At 43.3% G+C, this 7870-nt stretch overlaps 1 pseudogene; it reads right to left on the bottom strand.

Moving 5' to 3' along the window:
- Window positions 1-6590: 6590 nt before the first annotated feature.
- On the bottom strand, window positions 6591-7056 carry LOC137304940 (ferritin heavy chain pseudogene; annotated as a pseudogene).
- Between the last annotated feature and the right edge of the window lie 814 nt (window positions 7057-7870).

Here is a 7870-nt window from a genome sequence, read left to right as displayed (position 1 = left end):
TACATCAGTAGTGCTCAGTAACATGTGTTCAAAGGGTATTTGACGGACCTAGAGACAGAAGTAGTCTGGGCCAAGTGTGCAATTATCCACAAAATGTAGGACCGGTTAAATAATTATTGCTTCCCGTCTACCCTGGCAAGCGCAAATCAGCAATATGGGGGTGAAAGTCGCCTTGGGCGGTAGCGTAAAACGATATGACGTGGTCAACGATTCACCATGGGGCAGGAATTCTTGAACGTGTTCTCGCCTCACAAATCCATGCCCATCTTTCCCGCAACTCCATGTTTGAATCCCTCCAATCAGGTTTCCGCCCCTGCTCCACAACTGAAACGGCCCTTATCAAAGTCACAAATGACATCCTATGTGACTGTGGCCATGGTAAATTATCCCTGCTCATTCTTTTTGACCTGTCTGGAGCCTTTGAAATGGTTGACCGCACCATCCTCCTCCAACGCCTCTCCTCTGTCATCCAAATGGATGGGACTGCGCTCGCCTGGTTCCATTCCTACCTGTCCAGTCGTAGCCAGAGAATCACCTGCAGTGGATTTGCTTCCCACTCCCACACCATTACCTCTGCGATCCCCCAAGGATCTATCCTTGGCCCCCTCCTATTTCCCATCTACATGCTACCCCTTGATGACATCATCCGAAAACACAACATCAGGTTTCACATGTACGCTGACAACACCCAGTTCCACCTCAGCACCACCTTCCACGACCCCTTCATTGTCTCTGATTTGTCATGCTGCTTGTCTAACATCTAGTACTGGATCAGGAGAAATTTCCTCCAACTAAATTTAGCGAGGACCAAAGCCATCGTCTCTGGTCCCTGCTACAAGCACGGTTCCCTAGCCACCGACTCCATCCCACTCCCTGGCCTCTGTTTGAGGCTAAACCAGACCGATCGCAACCTTGGAGTCTTATTTGACCAGAGATGAACTTCTGACCACATATCTGCTCCATCACCAAGACTGCCAACTTCCACCTTCATAGCATCGCCCATCTCTGCTACTGCCTCAGCTCATCTGTTGCTGAAACCTTATCCATGCCTTAGTTACCTCTAGCCTTAACTAGTTAACAACTCCTGGCCGGCCTCCCATCATCCACCCTTCATAAACTTCAGCTCATTCAAAATTCTGCTGTCCATATCTTAACTCGCACCAATATGGTAGTCGTCGGGGTTAGTGCAGTCAGGGGGATAGATGCTGTTCTCTGCATCCACGATTGGGAGTTCCAAAGGCTGTGTTGGCTGCCCGTTGCTAGGGTGAAGGATATCTCCTTGTGGCTGGAAAAGAACTTGGCGCATGAGAGGGAGGGTCCAGTTGTCCCGGTCCACGTAGGAACCAACAACATAAGTAACTAATTTCTGCTGAGAGAGTTTGAGGAGCTAGGTCTGAATTAACAAGCAGAACCTCGAGGGCAATAATCTCTGAATTACTAACTGAACCACGCTCAAATTGGCATAGGGGCAAACAAATCAGAGAGTTAAATGTGTGGCTTAAAGATTGGTGTGGGAGACAGGGGTTTCGATTCATGGGCCACTGGCACCAGTACCGGGGAAAGAGGGAGCTGTTCCATTGTGATGGGCTCCACTTAACCCGGGCTGGGACCAGTATCCTGGCGAATCGAATAACTAGGTCTGTAGATCGGACTTTAAACTAAAAAGGTGGGAGGGGTCAGAAAAGGGGTAATTTAGAAATCTAAAGAGAAAAGTCAAGACAACAGAGCATTGTGGCGATTTGGGTAAAGATAAGCGGAATGTGGCAGGAAGGGAGAGAGTTTAACGGTAATAGTATATCGGCAAATAAGGGCAAAGCAGGGAAAAATTGTAAAAAGTTAAAAGTAAAGGCTCCTTATCTGAATGCACAAATCATTCATAACAAGATAGACGAAATAGTGGCAGTAATAGAAATGGATGGGTTTGATTCAGTAGCCATTATACAGACATGGTTGCAAGGTGACGAAAGATGGGAAATAAATATTCCAGGATACTTGACGTTTGGAACAAACGGGCAGATGGGAAAAAGAGGGGGGTTGGCCCTGATAATAAAGGATGACATAAGGACAGTGAGAGAAAGGATCTTGGCTCGGTGGGTCATGAAGTAGAATCAGTATGGGTGGAAATAAGAAATAACAAGGGACATATAACATTGGTGCGTGTAGTTTATAGGTCCCTAACAGTAGCTATACCGTTGGAAAGAGTATTAATCAAGAAATAATTGGAGCATGTAACAAACCTAATGCAATAATCATGAGGGACATTAATCTTCATATAGACCGGACAAATCAAATTGCAAAGGCAGTCTGGAGGACGAGTTCGTGGAATGCATTTGAGGCAGATTCCAGGAACAAAACGTCGTGGAACCAACTAGGAAACAGCTGATTTTAGATCTTGTATTGTGTAATAAGGCAGTATTAGTAATCTCACATTAAAGCATCTTCTAGGAAAGAGTAATAATTAAATGATAGAATTTCACATTGAGTTTGAGAGTGGTATGCTGAAGTGCAAAACGAGAGACTGAAACTTAAATACATAGGTATGAGGGTTAGTTGGCTAAGGTAGATTGGGAAATTAGATTAAAAACCATATCGGTAGATAAACAATGGCAAACATTTAAAGAAATATTTCAATATTCTCAACGAATCTATATTCTATTGAGAAATAAAAAACCCATGGGAAAAGTTATTCATCCGTGGCTAACTAAATAAGTTAATTTTAGTATCAGATTAAAAGAAGAGGCCTATAATGTTGCGAAGAAGAGTAGTAAGCCTGAGGATTTGGAGAGTTTTAGAAACCAGTAAAGGATGACCAAAATATTGATAAAAAGTGAGAAAATAGAATATGAGACTAAACTAGCCAGAAATATGAAAACGGATTGTAAGAGGTTCAACTAGTATGTAAAAAGGAAGAGAGTAGCAAAAGTAAACGTGGGTCCCTTAGAGGCTGAGACAGGAGAAATTATAATGGAGAATAAGGAAATGGCAGAGACGTTGAACAAATATTTTGTATCTGTCTTCAGAGTCGAAGACACAAAAAGCATACCAGAAATAGTGAGGAACCAAGAAGCTAATGAGAGTGAGGAACTAAAAGTAATTAATATCAGTAGAAACATGGAAAATAGGAGAAGGAGTAGGCCATTCGGCTCTTCGAGCCTGCTCCACCATTCAATATGATCATGGCTGATCCTCTATCTTAATACCATATTCCCGCTCTCTCCCCATATCTCTTGATGCCTTTTGTGCCTAGAAATCTATCTTAAGCTCCTTCTTAAATATAATCAATGACCTGGTCTCCACAGCCTTCTGTGGTAGAGAATTCCACAGGTTCACCACCCTCTGAGGGAAGAAATTTCTCCTCATCTCAGTCCTAAATGTCCTACCTCATATCCTGAGACTGTGACCCCTCGTTCTGGACCCCTGGCCAGAGGAAACATCCTCCCTGCATCCAATCTGTCTAGCCCTGTCAGAATTGTAGACGTTTCAATTTGATCCCCTCTCATTCTTCTAAACTCGAGTGAATACAGGTCGAGTCGACCCAATCTCTCCTCATACGACAGTCCTGCCATCCCAGTAAACAGTCTGGTGAACCTTAGCTGCACTCCCTCTATGGCAAGTATATCCTTTCTTAGATAAGGAGACAAAACTGCACACAATACTCCAGGTGTGGTCTCACCAAGGCCCTGTATAACTGCAGTAAGACATCCTTGCTCCAATACACAAATCCTCTTGCAATGAAGGCCAACATACCATTTGCCTTCCTAACTGCTTGCTGCACCTGCATGTTTGCTTTTAGTGACTGGTGTACAAGGACACCCAGGTCCCTTTGTACATCAACATTTCACAACGTATCCACCATTTAAATAATACTCTGCTTTTCTGTTTTTCCTTCTGAATTCGATAACTTCACATTTATCCACGTTATACTGCATCTGCCATGTATTTGCCCACTCAATCAACTTGTCTAAATCGCCGTGAAGCCTCTTCGCATCCTCCTCACAGCTCACTATCCCACCAATTTTGTGTCGTCAGCAAACATGGAAATATTACATTTGGTTCCCTCATCCAAATCATTGATATATATTGTGAATAGCTGGGGCCCAAGCATTGATCCCCGCAGTACGCCACTAGTCGCTGCCTGCCACCCCGAAAAATACCCATTTATTCCTACTCCGTTTCCTGTCTGTTAACCAATTTTTAATCCATGCCAGTATATTATCATCAATCCCATGCACTTTAATTTTGCACACTAACCTGTTATGTGGGACTTTATCAAAGGCCTTCTGAAAATCCAAATAAACAACATCCATGGGTTCGCTCTTATCTATTCTACCATTACTTCCTGAAAAAACTCCAGTAGGTTTGTCAACATAAATCCATGTTGAATTTGTCCAATCCCGTTGCTATTTTCTAAGTGTCCTGTTATCACATCCTTTATAATAGACTCTAGCATTTTCCCTACTAGGCTAACCGGTCTGTAGTTCCCTGTTTTCTCTCTCCTTCCTTTTTTAAATAGTGGGGTTACAGTTGCCACCCTCCAAGCTGCAGGAACTGTTCCATAATCGATAGAATTTTGGAAGTTGACAACCAATGCATCCACTATTTCCATGGCTACCTCTTTTAGTACTCTGGGATACAGACTATCAGGCCCTGGGGATTTATCAGCTTTCAGTCCCAATAATTACTCCAGCAGTATTTTTTTTTACTAATACTAATATCCTTTAATTCCTCCTTCTCACTAGTCCCTTGGTTCCCTAACATTTCTGGGATGTTATTTGTGTATTCTTCTGTGAATTCAGAACCAAAGTATTTGTTTAATTGCTCTGTCATTTCCTTGTTACCGATTATAAATTCTCCCATTTCTGACTGTAACGGACCTACATTTGTCTTCACTAATCTTTTTCTTTTTATTTACTTTTAGAAGCTTTTACAGTCCATTTTTATGTTCCTTGCAAGTTTACTCTCATACTCTATTTTTCTCCTCTTAATCAATCTCTTGGTCCTTTTTTGCTGAATTCTAAACTGCTCCCAATCTTCAGGCTTGCTACTTTTTCTGGCAACTTTATATGACTCCTCTTTTGATCTAATACTATCCTTAATTTATTTTGTAAGCCATGGTTAGACCGCTTTTTCTTTTGTATTTTTGCCCCAAAAAGGAGTGTATAATTGTTGCAATTCATGAAAAAGTACTGGAGAAACTAAAGGTTCTAAAAGCCGATAAATCCCCTGGACCCGATGGCCTACATCATAGGGTTCCAATAGAGATGGCTGCAGAGATAGTGGATGCATTGTTTATGATCTTCCAAAATTCCCTAAATTCTTGAACGGTCCCACCAGATTGGATGGTAGAAAACATAGTCCTGCAATTTAAGAAACGAGGGAGAGAGAAAACAGGGAACTACAAGCCAGTTAGCCTGACATCATTCTTCGGGAAAATGCTGGAATCCATTACTGAGGAAGTGGTTACATGGCACTTAGAAGGAAATCGTGTTTGACAAATTTATTAGAGTTTTTTGAGGATGTAACTAGCAGCGTAGATAAAGGGGAACCTGTGGATGCAGTATATTTGGATTTTCAAAAGCCATTCGGTAAGTTGCCACATAAAAGGTTGTTAAGCAAGATTAGGGCTCATGGGATTGGGGGTAATCTATCAGCATGGCTAGAGGAAAGGCTAAGGGACAGAAAACAGAGGGTAGGGATAAACGGGTCATTTTCAGGTTGGCAGGCTGTAAATAGTAGAGTGCCGCAAGGATCAGTACTTGGGCCTTGGCTGTTTTCAATCCATATTAATGATTGAGATGAATGGGCCGAGTGTAATGTATCCAAGTTTGTTGACGATACAAATCTAGGTGGGAAATTAAGCTGTGAGGAGACAAAGAATCTGCAAAGGGATATAGACAAGTTAGGTGAGAGGGCAAGAAGGTGGCAGGCAGAGTATAATGTGGGGAAATGTTAAGTTATTCACTTTGGTAGGAAAAATAGAAAAAACGGAATATTTTTTAAATGGTGAGAAACTATTAAATGCTGGTGTTCAGAGAGATTTGGGTGTCCTCGTACAAGAAACACAAAAGATTAGCGTGCAGGTACAGCAAGCAATTCGAAGGAAAATGGCATGTTGTCGTTTATTGAAAGCGGGTTGGCGTACAAGAGTAAGGAAGTCTTATTATAATTGTACAGGGCTTTATACAAAGTCACACAAGTGATCATTGCTACAGGATGGCGGTCTCACACACAAGTCTATATAAACAGGAGTACTAAACACAATGGGGGTGATTTTAAACCCCAAGAACGGGTGGGTTGGGGACGGAAGGGAGTTAAAAATAATTGTTTATTCGGTTGCAACCGCATCCCGGCTTTATTTCCGGGTTTAACGTCGGCGCATAAAAGTACAGGCTTCCCACTGGGAATGCTAGTTCAGAAGTTTTGCGGCTGTGACCCAAAAAACAATTATCTTCAACTCCCACCCGCCCCCAACCCACCCATTCTTGGGGTTTAAAATCACCCCCAATAGGCTTGATCCCTGCAGTTAGTTTAATCACTCTCCCCAAGTTGCGTTTGTCAAACAGGTGCTCTCGCATGCCGTTCTTAGGGGCTCACAGTCTCTTCAAGTTGATGATGTAACCTCCAAGCAACTTGGTGATCTTCACTAGTTCATCCAAGTAGTGGGTCTCTAGGAATTCACACAAATGAGGGTCAGTACTCTCAGTGAACAGTTTGTGCAGATCTATCAGACTCTGTTGACATCCTTCTCCATCTGCAGAGCTCTCTGCTTTGTCACCGCACCATTGCTCCACTCATCCTGCTTGGCTTCTTGATGATCTCCAAGCTGATTCGGCCCCCAAGCTGATTCTGGAATGTCAGCAGTCTCTCGGCATGCACACGTTCCTCATGTGACTGCTTCTTGAAGAACTCAGCAAAGTGACGCAGGGCGACATCATCCCGCTCAAAGTAGAAGGACATGGAGAGGCAAACATAGGTGGAATAGAGCTCCATATTGATCAGCTTGTTGACACCAACCTCACAGTCCTTTTCGTAGTTCTGATGCACTTGCGAAGCCATCTTTAATTAAATAATAATGTTATTGTCAACGTCTATTTTGCAGTCCAGTCCCTGCGCTTTCCTTCTAATTGACTTCAATTAATTCCCCCAATTCTGCAAAGTTGGGTTGCCCAGTAAACTGGATCTAGGAACTCAGCTCCAACGATGATTGACAGATATACAACTTCCTCATTACCCCTTTTGAATTGACCAATCAGGTGATGCTGGAACATCCCAGTGGCTCCAGCAGGAAAACAATACATCGTACAAGTGCCCTCCCTAAGAGGAGTCGACCACTGATACAATTTGCCCAGATAAGCTGAAATCATATTGGAATGTTAAATGAGGATTTGATTCTTCCATTCAATTCTACCGCCTGTATCCAGTAGTTTCCCCTGGTCACCGAATATCTTGTGTTGGGGAATGAAGCAGCTGAAATTGATGCCAACAATCTCAATTCTGACCGCCATGAATGCTGGGATAGCACCGCCTCCATTCCTGTCCCTGACGGACCCTGTGACAGTTACCGGACTCAGCAGGTAAAAGGGAGCGATTCACTCCCGTCTGGTACTGCAGGGCGCGTGTGTGTCTCAGGGTCAGCTCCTGTGCATTTACAGGACACAGCGGGTGAAAGAGAATGATTCACCCTCGTCTGGTACAGTGCGGCCCGAGTGTGATTCGGTGTTACCTCCTGTGCACGTACAGCACATAGCAGATAAGAGGCACCCATCACCATCAAATTGCTCCATCACTCCCAAACTGACCCGTCACTCGCAACCAGTTCGAACACCAACAAAATCTCCCATTTAATGTCGTGAAACGTCCGAAAGCGCTT

Source organism: Heptranchias perlo, chromosome 39 (genome assembly GCF_035084215.1).
Source record: "Heptranchias perlo isolate sHepPer1 chromosome 39, sHepPer1.hap1, whole genome shotgun sequence".
Lineage (NCBI taxonomy): Eukaryota > Metazoa > Chordata > Chondrichthyes > Hexanchiformes > Hexanchidae > Heptranchias > Heptranchias perlo.
Note: the sequence above shows the minus strand (reverse complement) of the source record. Positions and strands in the feature narration are given on the sequence as shown.